Raw genomic sequence first — 18,076 nt, 5'->3', positions numbered from 1 at the left:
ATATATTATATATAAAAAAAAAATATAACTATATATACACTTTAATGATTCACTTAAGTTTCTTACAATGATATCCCATCACTTAAGTTTATTAAACAAATATTTAAGCCGAGAGGCTTGAAAATGTTTGAGGAGCGCTAAACAGTGGTTAATTTAAAACAGAGACAATGTATCTGTTGTAAGCGTCGCTGCATCAGAACTAAATTGAATACATGAATGAGCCGAGGCGCTTAATTAAATTATGTTCCCTCGTGTGTATAGAAAAATATTGAGGTGTTCTATTAGTATATTTTGTCATATTAAAACACGAGAAGAGTTGAAGTCTTTTAAAATTTACTTACACTTTGGCTAAATATCTATGAAATATTATTTCAGGATTAATAATGTACATTTTTTTTGTCATGTGATAGTGTCCTGGCCGTTGCGTCAGTGGTGATTATTTTTTGATATAAGACAAAGTTATTTTTGTTAATAATTATATATTGTGCAAAAAATTGAATAACGTTCACGTACAGTTTGTATATGTTTTTCATTCTGGACGTCAAGCTGTACCAGAGTTTGACTTGAAAAAGGTAGCGACTGCTTCTTTGATCTTCTCCTTCTGTTGTACAAATTCTGCCTGTGGTTACCGATTTTTCTTGGCTTCGAGTTTGTACAAACACAGTGTCACGAGCTGATGCCTTGAGCGGAAGTTGTCATTTGAGCTCTGTGTATCTGCCTTTATACACATTTTCGACAACTTTTTGCTTAAAGTGTAATTGGATTAGTTATATCTCCGTCCATTTTTTTAATAATAGGTTTTTGTGGAGCGGTTGGTAAACGTTTGGATCGCTATAATGATACATTTTGGGATATAAATTACTTGAAATTACCGATACTATTTGTATCGCACTTATATTCCTGAAGGTATCCCCGAAGTGTTACAGATACAATTAATATAAGAACTTTTCAATTGAAAAGATTCCGCTTGGCTATTTTTATTATAAATCCGCCTATTGTCACGCTCGTTCTGTACCCTCTAACCTTTTAACTGGGGAATTTACTTATGACGATTATAAATATATTTAGTCTATAGTGGGGACTTTTTTATCCCATTAACGGGATATCTCGTCACGCTTGATAATACGGAATAAGACGTCATAGCCATTTGAAATGCAGTAAATTTTTAGTATATCATAATACTAGAAAACGATATACCGAATTTCATTTACATAAAAAAAATTGAAATAAGAAATTGCCAATTAAAAAATGTGTTAAATAAATAATAAAATAATTAAACAACAATGAAAATAAAATTTACAAATTACAAAAATTATATTCCAAAACAGTGGTTCTTAATTTTTTTGTGCGAAAAGATTTCATGTTTATTATCATCAGTAAGTGTTTTTTCATTTTTATCTTCACTCAGTTGACGTTTCAACATTTTTAGAAATCAATAATAAAACATATTTAAATGATATCTTGCAGTAATATATAATACATTAAAATAATTTTACTAGAATAATAAATACTTGAACAAAGAGTACGATTATTATCCAATGGTACTAGTACGAAACTGTTTTGCATATGACATGATGGCGTGATCTTTGATGTTTTTATGCTGGCTTAAAAATGTGTGATTAGTACGAGTGTTTATTCTTCGTTTCGCTCGCTCTAAGTTATTAAAAATCTATGACGATTTAACTCGTCATACCCATTTGATTAAATTATTTTTATGACGAAATTCTTCGTCATTTTCCGTTTTCTTTAAGTTTATACGGCACCCATTAATTAAGCTCTTTTTTTTCTTTTTCTTTCTTTAGTTAAGTGGTCCAGAACTTTTGGATTACTACCGCCTAACTGTTTTTGCAAGCTCTCACTTTCAATTGGTCATTATCAACTGAAGAAAGACGCCCTATATTGTATATAGTCTTGGCCACCGCGAGTTTGCTCCGTTTCTAGGATAATTCAGTGAATCGATTATTTGAGTGCACCGTCCTAAGATGAATTCCAATCTTATTTCTCACGTCATCAAATAAAGTTCGCAGCGTTGACACGCGCCCGCCTCCCGTTGACGTCACAGTTTTTTGACAGTGCGTCCGATTGACAAGTCGGCTATATGTCTGCCGTTGGCACGTCCGCGCTATCGCGTCGATCGCGGTGCATACCTGCGCATTCCGTTCCACCTCCTCCTCCCACTCGGCTGTGGCCAATAACGTTTCATAATATAATTATTGTCGACGGCCGAACCGGCAATCTGTTGGCGCGTGGGAATCTACCGCCACAGGAACAATCTTTATCAGCCGAAAGAAAGTGGAGCTGGGATGCTATTGCCGCACAGGGTAGGGGTAAATTTAAGACAAATTTCGATAGTCACAATTTTAATACACGATCGTAAAACTACAGTAAGTACTCGATTTAAGTGATACCAAAAGTTTCTAAAGGAAAATAATACGCGAGAGATCTAACATTAGGTTTTTATATTTGTTTAGGTGTAATTGGAAATAATGTAAATTTTTTTTTTTGACAAATAAGATTTTCTGTGATGAAAATATATATTATGTTAAAATTGCTGAGTTTCACTCTAAGACCCTGAGAAAAAAGTTACTTTAATACATTTGAACATTTTGCATACATCTAGGTCTAGGAGAACACAGTAGAGTACGTAATTCGAATGTTTTTTTGAAAATATTTAATTAAAAAATGTTTTTGTTCTTTTGTTTATTATTTTCCGTTGTGTCTATTAGTTACGTCGTATCTAGGAGTAGTTTGTTTAAAAAAGTAATAGTTCCATAGCTGGAAAAAAATTATTGACTCTGCCGTTGGGTAAGTTATTTTTGTATATACTTTCTGAAAAAACGTCTTCCGATTTATATATGTAACCTTCACGAGATAGTTCGGTTATTATTAATGATTAACGATTATTTTCGTTCAATTTTAATTACATGCTAATATGTATTTATTTATGTCTTTATTTGCTATTCTATGACAGAGAAATATGTACACAATTTATGACGTTCTTTTAGTTAGGGAATTCCCATTTTTATTAAATGCACCTCAGCATCGTACGTCGATCTTCAGTTTAATTCGCGAATTATGTAATATTTCGCTACAATTTGTCGATATCGTATCATCTTCTCTCGTCTCCGGAGCACCGCGTTGCATTATCTGCTCCCAAGATCTTTTAGATTTTGTCCGAGAATCGACCTCTCGGTATGAGAAAACGTTTCAGCTGAGAGATTCAGAATTTCACTCCAGTGGCGTACGTAGTGGTCATAAACCCGAATTTATTAATTAATAACAAATTAACATATTTACAAAAATCTCTCATGAGGTGTCTTAATTTTAATTAAACGGCCGATTGTGTTAATTTCGCACTCAAAATATTGTTCATTGTTCGTTATGTACAATATTACACACACGTATTTGGGCGTTATAATTAATTTATTAATGGTTTGCGAGGGGAGTTTTGGATTTGATTTGTGACTGCAAAAAAACAAAAACAAGCTTATGAGATTTTTTTGGTAATAATTTTATGATAATTTTATCGCTCCACGCCGCAGGACGCCCGCTTCGTTGGTTTCGCACACGCCTTTAAGGATAATGTCTAGAATTTCGCCGAAATTAATCTAATTTGATGCAAGTAAACGATATACCACAGACTCTGCATCAGTCGGGATCAAATCTTGGGAATATATTATTATTATAGAGTATATTATTTCAAAAACAGTAATTTACAAAATTCGGCCAAAATGTAATGTATAGTGTTTGTATCTAACTACTTTAGAGAAAGAGACAGTAAATATTTTCCATAATAATTATTATATATTCAAATAAACAAAGATAATATAACTGGAGCTATATGTAAAAATTCATGCTTATATCAGCTCTATTTTTCATAGGTTCCTTTTTGTTTATTTTCATTGATTTTTACTGTTAATCTGACAAAATACATTTTTTCACGATTAATTGCAATGTATTATAAAAAAATAATACACTTATGTTAACACTAGATTTTGCATTATTAAATGCTTATTCTTATTATAAATTAAAAAAAATTTGGTCAATATTATTCTTATTGTGGTAATGTATAGTTGCTATATTTAATATTTTTTTATTCAGAATTTTACATATGATTTTTGAAGCAAAAATAGTATAAAAATGGTACTGTAATTTTTAAATTACTATTTTTAGTATAGAATTTACTGCTATGGTTATTTTTGTAATTTAAAATATATTATATTAGGTAGATTTCTTAAGAAATACAGTGAAATCTCAGTATAGCGAAGCTCATGGGACCGAAAAAATTCGTTATACTGAAAATTCGTTACATTGAATGTAAGGAAGGTGATATATTTTGATTTTATTTATAATTAACATATTACTACAGCATCAAAATAACCAATCAAAATAATTGTCCATTTTTAAGGATACTTTAATAAACACAATAAAATTTGTTAAAAAAATGTTTTATAAAAAAAGTTTGAGGATCGGCGAAACACCTTGAATGTCGCTTGTAAACACATCTGGCACACGCCAAGTCAAGGACGACCTGAATTCGAAGAAATATTGTGTCAATCTTTAATTCGGATTAAAATAATTCGTTATACTGAGATCATTCTTCGATACAATTAAAATATTTTGTATGAAAGTTTTTCGTGGATAAATAAAAAATTCGTTATACTGGGAATTTCGTTATTTGGGTATTCGTTACAAAGAGATTTCACTGTATACCTATTGCGGAAGGACTTATAACGCGATTAAAAAAAAGCAACTGGCTAGCAGTTATCTACAAAAAAATTCGTAACTCCGTTAAAAAAATCATAGAAAAATAAATAAAGGGGTATAAAATATTCTATAATAAACATTAAAATGATTAAATATTTTTTTGCACCTTTTATTTACAGAAATATACCTAATTCCTGCAGTTTCTGTAGTACATTTTTTATTAGGCTGAGATTTTATATAGTTATTTCTTACTATTTGTATATTAAGTAGTTTTTTAAAATAAATACACCTATAGCAAAAAAACTTTTGACGCGACTTAAAAAACAGCTGGCCGATCAGCCATATTGTTTTAAATAACGATTATATAAATGAAATCGTTAATCTGTAATAGTTTCATTAAAATTTTCTTGAATACATTTTATTTTCACTCAATATAAATGTAAAATTTTGCGTTGATTATAAAACTGTCATCAGTTTTTCCTGTTTTAATAGTTTTGTGTTATTAATGTTTTAATATTGTAAAAATGTTTATGATTTATTTTATATTACCTGGCGGCACTATGGTAACAATGACATGATGGCAGTGGAGGGAACACATTCATTGGTAGACATGGACAGGAAGATGCCGATTGGCGGTGCCTCGTCCGCCGATTTTTCGCTCCATATATTTTCCAATAACCATGTAACTAATATTGAAATTTTGATAATACTATTGCCACCCGTCACTATCCATCCGACAAATGAGTAGATTTTGTACGTACACATTTTGTACGTGTTAATCACAAACCCATTGGGGCTCGGTAGAAATCTGCGAATAGTGATCATCCTCACTTCTTGTATTTTAAACAAACATGCGCTGGTAATAAATGCGCTTACTAGCAACTAACTCTTATCCTGATTTTTTTAGCCATAGTCGTTTAAAAATATTGAAGTAAATTGGTAGCAAAATACAATAAAAAGTGCTTCTCTAGCAGTCAAAATTACGCTTGCTCTCAATATGATAAGTCTTGAAATTAATTAATATTTTAATTAAATGTTGTAAAATAACTCTTATGAATACATCTAAAATATTACAAATTTTCTTGGCGTGCTTGACCAAAATAATTTAAAATGAAAATATTTAAGTCAATATTTAAAAAAAAAGATCTTTGCCAAAAACTCGGGAAATTACAGAAGTAATTTAAATGTTATTTTTAGATTGATTAAATTGAAATTCTTTTTTGTGTAAACTGTATTAAAGCTACTGACCTTACTATTAATATGTCTTAGGACAAAAATATACTACAATTAGAGCATAACTCTTGAATAATTATGATGTTCACTGAAAGTAGCTTATCCTCGTCTTTCAAAGCGAGTTATGGAAGTTTTAATTCAATCAATTTAATCGAGATTTTCTATACTTGTAGTCATGAAAAACATCCTTCGAAATCGATTAAATGTTCAACATGACATGCATGTTTTCTTGTCAATTACTAAATCACAATTTAGTGATAATACTCAATACAAACAACATAAGCCATTGCCATATCTTAAAAATAAATATCACTTATCAAAAAATTATCAAATTAAAAATATTTAAAAAATAATTTGAGATAAATTACGTTATCTGAATCGAAACTATTTTGATTATAGTATATGATTAGGTATTTAATTTCTAGGCGCGCACAGTCGTGCCTTTAGCTGAACCGATCCGAGTCTTTGCGACCTCCGAGAGCAAATTTTCAGACTTTCAAACTAATGAATACGTTTGCGCCGAGTGTAAAATTCGTAAACACAAGGCGTAGGGTTCGTGTTTCGAAGGAAACACACGAATGTTTGTCATGACCTTCTTTGATTGCTCCAACCGGCCGGCCGTAATGAAAATATCTCACAAATTGTTCTCGCCACGCAACCTCATCATGAGCTCAGGGTGATTTCCTCAGTAGACGATGCAACAGTACCTTCTTATTTTTTACCTTCCTCTCATTCTGATTCTCTCGCAAAACGCGTGCACGAGCAAAAATTCCAATATGTTTTTTACTTCGCCCGTTAATTTCTTTATTACCCGTGTCATCGCCGTAATGACCGATTTTTTTGGTCGTTCTGTATTGTGTGTTAGTAATGTATTAAACCGTGACGCATTCGTGGATTACTTGACCGAATAAAAATTGCGTCGTTAACGCGTCGAGGTGTATGTAATGTTGTAGAATCAACGCGAATGCGATGCATATTCATGAGGTAATAAATTAAAATTCAATATTGCATTAATGTCCATCGAACGTATATTGTTTGTACTACATAATTCCGCTGTGTTGTGTAAACATTCGTATCATAGAATATTTATGCCACATTAAAAGTAATTGCATTTTTTGCACTATACATCAAAGCGTCGGTCTATACCATGTTTACAATAAAATAAATAGGCGTTTTAACATAATTATTGCGAGTAAATTATGACTTTGGTATTAATTTACCTTTGTGAGTAGTGACAAAGTCACGATTTCGTCCTCCATTGTTTGACTCATTGAACCGATGTATTCTATAATATATAATACTTAAAATTAATTAGTACTACATAGAAAAACAGGATGCTTTAAGTACTAAATTAATAAAAAAAACTTTAGTTAATATTGCAAAAATTTATTAAAAATGTTGATTTATCTTGAAAAAAATATATGCCTATAATAACATTGTTGAACTTTTTGTTCTAAGGATACAACTGCATCGTTAGTTGTTTTTGTTTTTTTATGAATTGCCAAATGTATCGAAAAATTATGGCTAAATCTATTGTTTTATCAATCAATTCAAAAACCAGTATTAATTTATATTTATGATTAATTATGACATACTATTATTGTGTATTATTAAAATATAAAATTTGGAACTATCTGTTCAAAAGCTGTTTCAAAAAATGCACAGTATTTATATCAATCAATTGTTACAATGAATGTATATTTTTATTATTTAGTGAAGTTAGCGTTTAATTCTACATATTAATCATTGTAGTAAAAAGTTAAGAAGTGAACATTTATAATTTTAAAAGTAATGTCAAACTTTTTTTTCAAATATTTTAAATTGATTTAATAAATAAAAGCTTTAAAGGCTTGTTTATTTGATCAGTATTTTAATATTGAATGTCAATGTTTATAATTAATGGCCAGTATTTATATTAATTGGTTAGAAATAAAGCTTTCAGTATATTTATAATGTTGAATGATTAATATTTGTATTGAATGGTCAGTAGTGCGTAAGGTCTCAGACTTGAACCCAGAGGTTGCGGGATCTAGTCACAGCAGTAGACTTGAATTTTTATTTATAAAAAAAACGCAAAAGTGATATTATATGTATTTTAAAATATAATATTTTTAAAATAAATTTATTGTTATACTTCCTTGTAGGTTTTCATTGTGTTTGATCGTCTTACTCCGTTGTAACGCATTGGTTTTACGCCTGTTAGGTTACAATAAAATATTAAAAAATAAAATAAAAGACCCTAAAGAAAGAATAAGGTTAAATTATATTTTTCATTTAAATAAATTTTCTTCAATTAAATTAATAAGTGTACCTATTTTTTTCGTAATTATATGTTAAAATACATATAATTACACACATAATACATATAAATACACAAATATTTTTTTTTAATATTTTGAAGTTACGAATTAATATTCCAGGCATACAAATTTGTGTAATAAATTAATTTTAATATACACTAATATATACGTAAAAAGGTTGCTAAGTTGCCTTTCTAAGCTCGCACTAAACCGTCTGTGCTGATTTGGCGCGAGCTCCACGGGTAGCGAGCTCAGAGTCTGAACTCTAATGTAAAGTCAAGTTGTAGTTGGGAAGTGATTTTTCCTAATTAGAAAGTGAGTTTCAAAACTCAAGTATCTTTTGTAGATTAAGACTAGGCGGCAAATTAGATGTAAATATTTATATTCAAATAAACTTAATAACATAAATAAAGCACTCGCCGAAGAAGAAATACTACAAATAGTACAATTTCCCCTTAAAATCATTGCTGATTTTTTTTTATAATCCTATGGACTTGCTTTATAGTCCTGTGGCAATTTCTGAATCCAAATTGATGATCTGGAATAATTATTTTCTCTCCAATTATCGGGTTTATTCGTTGAAATAACAGTTTTACTTTTGACAGTACTTTCTACGAGTCGTTTTTCTTGTTTTGGTATCATTTTTAAATTTACTACTTTCCAGGACGATAGAGAGTATTCCAGCCTTAATATGGCGTTAAATATTATTCTGATAATTTTCATTCCCTTTTCCGATTTTCCTGATATTCACTCAAACCCCGCCGCGTTTTTTAGCCTTGTGTCTGTTAATATTGTTTGTTTTATTTCTTTTACTTGGAATGAAAATATAGATCTGCTTTCTATAAAAGTTATTTTATTGTTTCAATAAAAGTAATAATAACCCTAATTGTATAGATCCTATTATTAAGTTTATAATAAATACTGATGATGTATTCTATATTATTATACACCGATCGTTTCACTAAAATACTATACTTATATTACAACAACCATTAATTTATATAAATACTGACCATTCAAATAAATATTGAGATCCATCTTCCAATGTTTTTGCGATGAAGTTAAATAGTTAATCAGCTGATTGGAATTAAGGAAGAGCTTTCCAATCGGCGTCGGGCGTCGAAGGTGTTGCCGTTACCAGTCGTGGTTCGAATACTCTCGTCGCCCCGCTGGCATGTAATTAGCCATCAATAAAGCACCCAATAGAATTAGAAAAGCCGGCGCAACAATTCCGCATGAAATTTATATATCGCCTCTCGTGAACGTGTAATTATGATGTCCAAGCACTTCCCATGCCTTCCGAGAGAATTATTGACCCGTTCGCCGATCGCCGCGGCCACAATCTATAAACAATGGCACTGTCCCGCCGGCATGGTGCCGTATGGCACGGCATGTACTGGTACCTACCGTAATTTCATTATCGGTCGGCCGCACCTTTACAATTATTTACATGCGTCTCTGGGATGCATCTTGATCGGCCGCAATCGGCGCCGTTTCGTCAGTAGACGGACTGAATTTTTAAAATTAAAATCCACATTTAGAATGTTTGTATGGCTTGGAAGCGCTGTGGCGCGCAGAGTTTCTTAACAATTGGCTAATTTGAGGTGCAGAACTATTTTGTAAATAGATGATATCATATTGATTCGGTATTAAACTCATGGCGATTGAAGGTGACTGCATTGACGACCGAAGTGAATTAGCTTCTCTTCTCTGGACTTAAATGTGTCGTCTGTGTCGATTTAACATAAGCTCAGCTAAATGCCAGAGTTCAGTACCTCTCCTATGGCTGTATTCTGGTTTATATATGATGTAGGAAATATAATAGAATAATCCTCCTTTTCACTGACTTCAAAAAAAATATCGTTTCGATTTTAAGAAGTAATTTTTTTATTAACACAATGCTGTAAAGTATCAAATATACATTTCATAAAATCAGTTTCTCAAATTGTTAGACATTAGAAACTCAATTTGACAGTTGCGAAACGTCCAATTGCTGTTCAAACCCAAACCTAACATAATAAAAGTTATAAAACTAATTATAGTTTTAGATCTTTTATTAGTTCAAGTCCAAAATACAAACTAAGCCAACTCATCTCTCAGGGGAAAATATGCGGAATAATAAGTACAGACAGACATCGCATTTCACATATTGCTCCATAGTTTGTCTGCATTTCGATATTACACTATGTTTTAAAAATATGTTAGCTATCATTATCGATATTATTATGGACTCCTAATATAAAAGGGCTGATCAAAGAATATTTAAACCGGATTTTGGTCAATAGGAGAGCGCAAAAATAATTATCACTTCTTAGAAGGCAAAAATTCACGTCAAAAGCAATAAAATCGTGTTGGCGCCGTCGCAGTGGGAACGCTCGGTAACGAGCGTTCCCACTGCGACAGCGACGGCACGATTTTATTGCTTTTGACGTGGATTTTTGACTTCTGAGAAGGGATAATTATTTTTTGCGCTCTCCTATTAGTCAAAATTCGGTTTAGATGTGATATAAAATCACGTCCATTTATAAATGAAAAAGTACGTAAGAATATACTGTATGGATAGAAGTTTAGGGAAGTGGATTTTGACCACCTCAATGGTTTGCTGTCTCGTACGGATTGGACACAATTGTATCAAACAATTGATGTTAGTTCTGCTCTTGATGTTTTTTATAAATTAATTTATGGTATTTTTGATGAGTGTTTTTCCAGAAGATATCCAACGACTAATATAATTTATCCAATATGGTTCTCGAATGAGGTAATTACAATTCATAGAAAGAAACATGTCATACATAAAATCTGGAAACGAACACGAAATTCTCGCATCTATGAAGAATTTCGTACTCTGCGATCGCGTGCAAAATTGATGATTTCCGATTGCCATCGGAACTATATTGGAGACTGTGAAAAGTCGATAATTTTAGATCCGAAAATTTTTTGGAAATTCTTTAACTCAAAACGCGATGGCCAATCCTTACTGTCATCGATGAGTTGGAACAACATCAATTTTGAAGGTTCTGAAGAGATTGCAGATGGATTTGCTAGGTATTTTCAAACCGTATACCATAATGATGGGTCACATTTAGAGTTTAATTCTAATTACGATGAGACTCATCGTTCATGGTCATCTTTGTTATCAATCAAAACCTTTAGTTTGGTTGATATGGAATATGGATTTAGCAGACTGAAGTCCATTTTTACCTCGGGACCAGATTTTATTCCAGACTACATTCTGAAAGGATGCAAGTCTGGTATTTTACAGCCTCTAAAATTTATATTTAATTAAATTTTGAGATCCTCTTGTTTTCCAGAATTGTGGAAATGTTCAAAAGTCACTCCGATTCATAAAAAGGGTCCCAAATCTCAGATTGACAATTACAGGCCAATAGCTTTGATCTCATCACCTGCAAAATTATTTGAAATTGTTTTGCATAAATACATTTTTAATCATTGCAGGTGTATGCTTCTCGACCAACAACATGGTTTCCGTAAATCTCGATCCACTGTCACTAATCTAATGGTTTTGTCTAACTATGTTTCAAAATCATTGGACTCTGGTGTACAAGTGGACGTCATATACACAGATTTTGAAAAAGCATTTGATAAAGTTAACCATGCTTTACTTGTAAAAAAGTTATCTAATTTCGGGTTTTCTGAAGATCTCATAAATCTATTCTCAAATTACTTGACCAATAGATATCAATTCGTCAAGTATAATAACTCCTTTTCAGAACGATATAAGACCCCTACTGGAATACCTCAAGGATCCAATTTGGGTCCATTGTTGTTTTTATTGTTCATTAATGACATAGAAACAGCAATAGAGCATTCAGATTTTTTATTATATGAAGATGACTTGAAAATTTACAAGAAAATGCATTCGATTTCTGATTCCCTCGACCTACAGGAGGATCTCAACTCTATATGGAAATGGGCTTGCTATAACCAATTGCCTTTCAGTGTAAAGAAATGTCACACAATTTCATTTTCAAGGTCGTTAACGCCGGCAAAATATTCATACCATCTAGGCGGATATTTTCTGGAAAGTTTTCTTCAACTAAGGATTTAGGAGTGACTTTCGAAGAACGTTGGAAATTTAGCCAGCACATTGCAGAGACTCAAAGCAAATCCTTAAAAATGCTCGGTTTTATCTTGAGAAATGCGCGTTACCTCAGGAATACTTTAGTATTGCGCACTCTTTATGATACTCTAGTCCGCAGCATACTAGAAACTAGCTCCATCATTTGGATCCCAGGCGTAATGAATCAATGTAATGAATTGAAGCTGGAAAAAGTACAACGTAAATTTCTTCGATATTTATACTTGAAGGAATACGGGTATTATCCGTTCTTGTTTCCCAGTGCTTTTCTGGAAATTGCTCAAGGGCATCGTAGACAATCCTTCAGTGCTCGAGCAGCTTCAAATGTGGGCTCCTGAAGGTGGTTATAGTTCTCGGTCGCGTCCACTATTCTTGCCTGTAAAGTCTAGAACTGGAGCACTTGCCAACTCTTCTCTGGCTAAGGCTATTCATCTGCTCAATTCTGTCCATAGATATATTGACATTTTCTCTTGCACATATGAAGTTTTGGTTCAGTTCGTATGGGACAATGCACACCTGTTGAGGTGATTTGTGTCTGTTATTTTATCTAGTTTTTTATGTTTATATGCTTTGAGTGTGTGTGTTATTATACGTATATGAAATTGTATGTGTGCATACTATATATTTATATGTATTATGATATATTTATACTTTTGACTATCGTGACGCATTAGGTTTACCTGTCAGGTCACGATGGTTATAATTTTAATAAATAAATAAAATAAATTTTAAACATTAAACTTATTTTATACAGCTATTAATAAAATTATATAATAAGCTTTTGGCCTGGACATTCGAGAACCGCTTTATCAGTATAAAAACAAGCGGCCGTTTGACTTTTAAAACTTCTTTTTAATTATATATGCATATTTATATTAAATTTATTTCATATACAATAGTATAGTTTTAGATACGCTCTGCAATAAACTAACGCAAAGTTGAATATTTATGGCCTAATCATAAACATATAATTAAAAAGATGTAAAAAATATCACCGTGGATCAAAACTCCATAAATTAATTTAAACTCAGTCTCGTGTAGTGTGCTTTCGAAATATATAGTAATAATACTTTTTATAGTCTTATCACGGTCGTTTACGAATTAAACTTAGTTAGTCACAGACGCCGGAGGAACTATAATAATTCGACGTACCCGCGTGAAATTTTTCTTACGCACGAAGAGTGCCTTTACATTTTTTCCGTGTAGACATAAAGTAGTGTCTTGAAAAGAGTTGCTCTAATCGCTAAACGCCAACAAGTTTCCCAGCATTGTAATGACTCTTTATAAGGTTATCGAATGTTTAACGCTATTTATTTAATCCACTATTTTTTTATTATTATTGTGGTATATATTATCGATCCCAAAGGGTAGGACATCCTGTGATTTAATTTACATTTTGTTTTTTGTCGGATGGTATGGTGTGACTTTGAACGACATTCTCATAATAACTTTAATAGATTCACCTGGCGTTGAAAGTGTCACCTGTCGTGGAAATGTCATTACGGTTTCTTATTGTCTTTCGATATTATTGTAAGGCGCATCGTGCGACAGTCCTCTTTCACGTGTTAACGACTTGAAATGTGTGCTTCTCTTTTGTTGTTCATGTTTTCGTGATTAATTAAGGCTTCTGGGTTGATTTGCTGCGATGTTTATCATTGTATTTTTTTTGCAAACAATACGTAACATTAGTGAAACAAGATTAGTTATTGTGTGATAATAAAATTGCAATACCATATACGAGGCGTTGAGCATATTAAAAACAGAATTAACAAGTTGTCAAACTCTACGACTTAAAAAAAATAGAATTAAAAAAATTTAGAAAAACCTAATCATAGATTTTTAGTTTAATATTTATGATAAAAAAATATAAAATAGCACTTCACAGCTAAATCAACTTTTAAGCAATGACGATTTTAAATTCAAATATTTTAAAAATCACTGCGCGACCACAATTTTTTTTAAATGTAGTAATTTATGTAATAAATATAAATTAATTGTCAATTTTAACTCTAGTGAATCTAAAAATATTTAGTTTGTCGTATGTCACTGGCTAGTCGCATTATGTCATAGGTCTGACTCTTTTTAATCCTCTATTACCAAATATCAGACATATAGCTTTAATGGAAATAATTTCGCTTGTAAGAAAAATGTAATTTAATACGGTAAAAATTTCAGCTTAATTGTGGGGGTATTGTGCATGATTCATAATACATTCTTAGAACAACCAGAGTATACAATTCGCGTTTTGTGGCCAAATAATCGTTAGAAAGTTAACTTTAATAATTAATAAACATAGTTAATTTATAATACTTTGAATTTCTGAGATTCCAAACAAAAAAGCTATATTCGATGATAATACGAACTGGTGAATCGCTAAAGTGGCACGCGCTCCGCGTATTAAAGTCGAGCATACACGATGTTTTATCGCAAATGTGTTCAATAATAATTATTTATCTATCACATAAATTTAATTATAATATTTATTTGTATTGTGAGCCTCATTAATATTTGTCCATAAATACCATAAAATGAATGGATGTACATATTATATAATCGTTTATATGTTTCATGTGTTCATATTATTATTAATACTCATTGGAAAAAGTGCTAAACATTTTAAAAAGAGACACATCAATTTTAAGTTAAGCATTCCAATAAAATTTATTAATAATATATTTTATACAAACAAATTCAATTTTTATAATATGATACTACTAGTCACACAAGGCAATAAACTGTTTTTTTTATTATTATTATATGGCATAAATCACCAGATTCAGTATACACTGCCAAGATTGTAAAAAATCAGTATGAGTTCGAATATTTCGATTTATTTAGTTGTTTTATTATATATAAGTAATGTATACAGCAAAGCTTAAAGAGGTCATAAATAAGATGAATACAAATACAAATAATGCATTAATATAAAAAAATTGTGCAGTTTTTCAATAACATTAGGTCATTCCTGGTTGCCTACCGATGATCTAAGTAATGAAATTTATTTCACCAAAATAAGGGATGTTTAAAAAAATTTTTACAACGCTTTATTAGCATAATAGTTACTAATTGAGTTTCAGTCAGTTGCGGGTTGTGCTTCATGAGTTTGAGAATCTGTTATAAAGTGTCAACGTTCAACCGTGATGCATTTAAACGGTTAAGCGAATTTCCATCCAAATTAAATTCCCACCATCGAACTTATAGGACCCGGAAAGCATTTCTTCGCGCACGGCCAACGGTCGTTCTCAATCCGCTTATTAATTGTCATTTGAGAACCACCAGTGTGTGTGTGTGTGAGTTGAATTGAATGAAGGTGGGCCCAGCAGTGGGTACAGTTTCTTCGGTTCATTTGTGCTCGGAGCCACTTTCTTGATCTGCAGTTACTCGCTCGACTCAGACCGGGCAGGACGTTCTGAGGCCGATTCGCCGCGCTCATATCGGATCTGTCAAAAAGTCCGATTTAATGTGTCCGATTATGACCGATTACGACAGTGGCGAGACAGTGCGTTGAGTACGAGAAGCGAAAAATTGAAAAATTTAATTTAGAAAAAAGAATACTACTGTTTTTAAATTTTTTGAAAATATTACCGCGCTCTCAATTAAGGCCGATTATTCAATTAAATTTTTGCAATAATAGTACCGTGAGCACGTTCGACTTTCAAGGTTTTTATTTACAAATATATAATACGTTTTATTTTATTTTTATTATTATTTAACATTATATTTTAGTAGTGTTTATACGTTCGATATCAACAGGTAATTTTGCATACGTTTTACGCGAGCGTTCTAAAACGATCTTGACAATGATTTAGCTACAAATTGAATATATTTTTTTTTAATTAATATTTTTTTATGAATTCAAAATTTATGATATTGTATATAAATATAGATTCACTCTTGATTTACACAGTATATTTGTCTTTGTTTCGTGTACAAGAGGTATTGTGATGACACTATCATAAGTCAATTTTTTTTACTTGCAACTTTATCAAAAATAAGTTCTTTGTTTTATTTTTAATACGATTCAAAAACAGTTAAAATAAATAGTATTATCATGTATTTTTTTCATGTGAAGTGAGCATTTAATTTCCGGCAAGAATATGTTACGTATTTAACATGTTCTCACCAAATGTTTTTTTTTTAATTTGGCTCTGTTGGTTCGCGTATGTTTTCAAAATAATAAAAATAAATTGTTCAATTGAACAGACGTTATACAAAAAAAAATAGGTACAATTTTTGAGAAAAATGTGTATAAGTTGAAAACACATATTTAAATTTCTAAATTAGCTCTGTCCAGCTTAAAATAGCCCGCGTGCCATTTTTTTATTTTGCAAATATTTTTGTTAAAAAATAAAAAGGCAGAAAATTAAATAATCAGTTTTTGTCACTTTATACAAAGAAAATAAAATTAAAATTTTTCGTAACTACTAATAATAAAAAAATATTTAGATTTTATAAAATGTTCAAAATAAAAAAATATTTTTTTCGCGGTCCGCAAAAATATTTTTGCAGGCCATTTATTGGACAACGTTTGTCCCAACATATTAAATGTAATATTCAAAATAATAAAAAAAATATGTTGCATCCTCATGTGCGCAATTTTGCGCTTCATAATGATGTGCACAATTTTGCTAAAAATTTTGCACCAAAATTTCACACTGCCATATAGAATTTGGCTGTGATGATTTTTTCTTATATTTTTTTTCTAACACAGCCACCATATTATATTATATAGCACAGCTCAATTGATTACCACAGAATCCAATATGGATCTTCTGCTCTTTTTGATCTTTAATAACGATATAAATGCAGCAATTGATAACTCGAAATATTTTTACAAGCTGATGGTGTTTCATAGTATTCGCACAAATTCGGATTCACTCTCTTTACAGAAAGACTGTAAAAGTGGTCGATCAACAATCTACTTCTTTTGTTATCATATTTTGTAGATCTTCTTTTCCGGCAGAATTTTCTTACAGATTAGGTGGAGTTGTGTTAAGCAGAAATACCGTCGATGACTTGAGAGTAACGTTCGTGAAGAATGGAGATTTTTTATGCACATCGCCAAAGTTTGTTATAAGGTGTCTAAGATGCTTGGTTTCGTTATACAGAACGCGTGTCAATCACGTTCTGTACGATACGCTAGCTCGTAGCGTCCTCGAATATGGCTCCATTATCTGTAATCTACAAAGTACTCCTTATTGTTAGAGAGAATTCAAGTAAAAATTCTAAGATATCATTATAAGAGGGTCGTATCTGTATTTATCTTTTAGTGAGTTTTTGCTAGGAGCGTTGGGTTACAATTCACTTTTTAGGGGTGGTGTCGACAACCCGTTAATGCTCGGTAACTGTGCTAATTAATTATTTCTTATCGTAACTGCAAAAAACAGTTATTATTGGAGCACAATGACAAATTATACTAATCAAGATCCTAAATAAATTCAACTATGTTTTCCTCCACTTTTTATTTTGAGAAATATATGAACCAAATTAAACATTTGAAATATTTTATATAAGTAAATAACATTTTTTTAATTTATTTTTCTAAAGTAAAATTATATACAATTTATATCAAAAGCATTTTATTTTTTGACTTGTGATAGATTTATATATATTAGGTTATTTATAATATATAGTCTTAAAATAAACATACTGCAAATATACACACACATAATCGAATAGCTGTTGTAACGTAATTTAGATTGTTATGATAGTTTTTAATAAAATAATTATCTCACAA

At 31.1% G+C, this 18,076-nt stretch overlaps 1 protein-coding gene across 14 annotated transcripts in view; it reads left to right on the top strand.

The window, feature by feature from the left end:
* The window catches only part of Ntan1 (N-terminal amidohydrolase 1), a 107,275-nt gene that overhangs the window by 32,803 nt on the left and 56,396 nt on the right, over positions 1-18,076 (top strand). The window contains exon 1 of one of the 14 annotated variants that reach the window (XM_088204771.1): positions 2,200-2,321. The exons of 6 other annotated variants lie outside the window; for them this stretch is intronic. The gene's annotated coding sequence lies outside the window, so the exon portion shown is untranslated. Of the gene's footprint in view, positions 1-2,199; positions 2,322-15,564; positions 16,000-18,076 lie in introns of those variants that run through there. 7 more of the 14 variants (XM_088204774.1, XM_088204761.1, XM_088204768.1 and 4 more) reach the window with 7 other exon arrangements.

Source organism: Plectrocnemia conspersa, unplaced genomic scaffold, assembly GCF_051122295.1.
Source record: "Plectrocnemia conspersa isolate PC_06_02 unplaced genomic scaffold, ASM5112229v1 ptg000014l, whole genome shotgun sequence".
Lineage (NCBI taxonomy): Eukaryota > Metazoa > Arthropoda > Insecta > Trichoptera > Polycentropodidae > Plectrocnemia > Plectrocnemia conspersa.
This window is presented reverse-complemented; position numbering and strand designations above follow the sequence as displayed.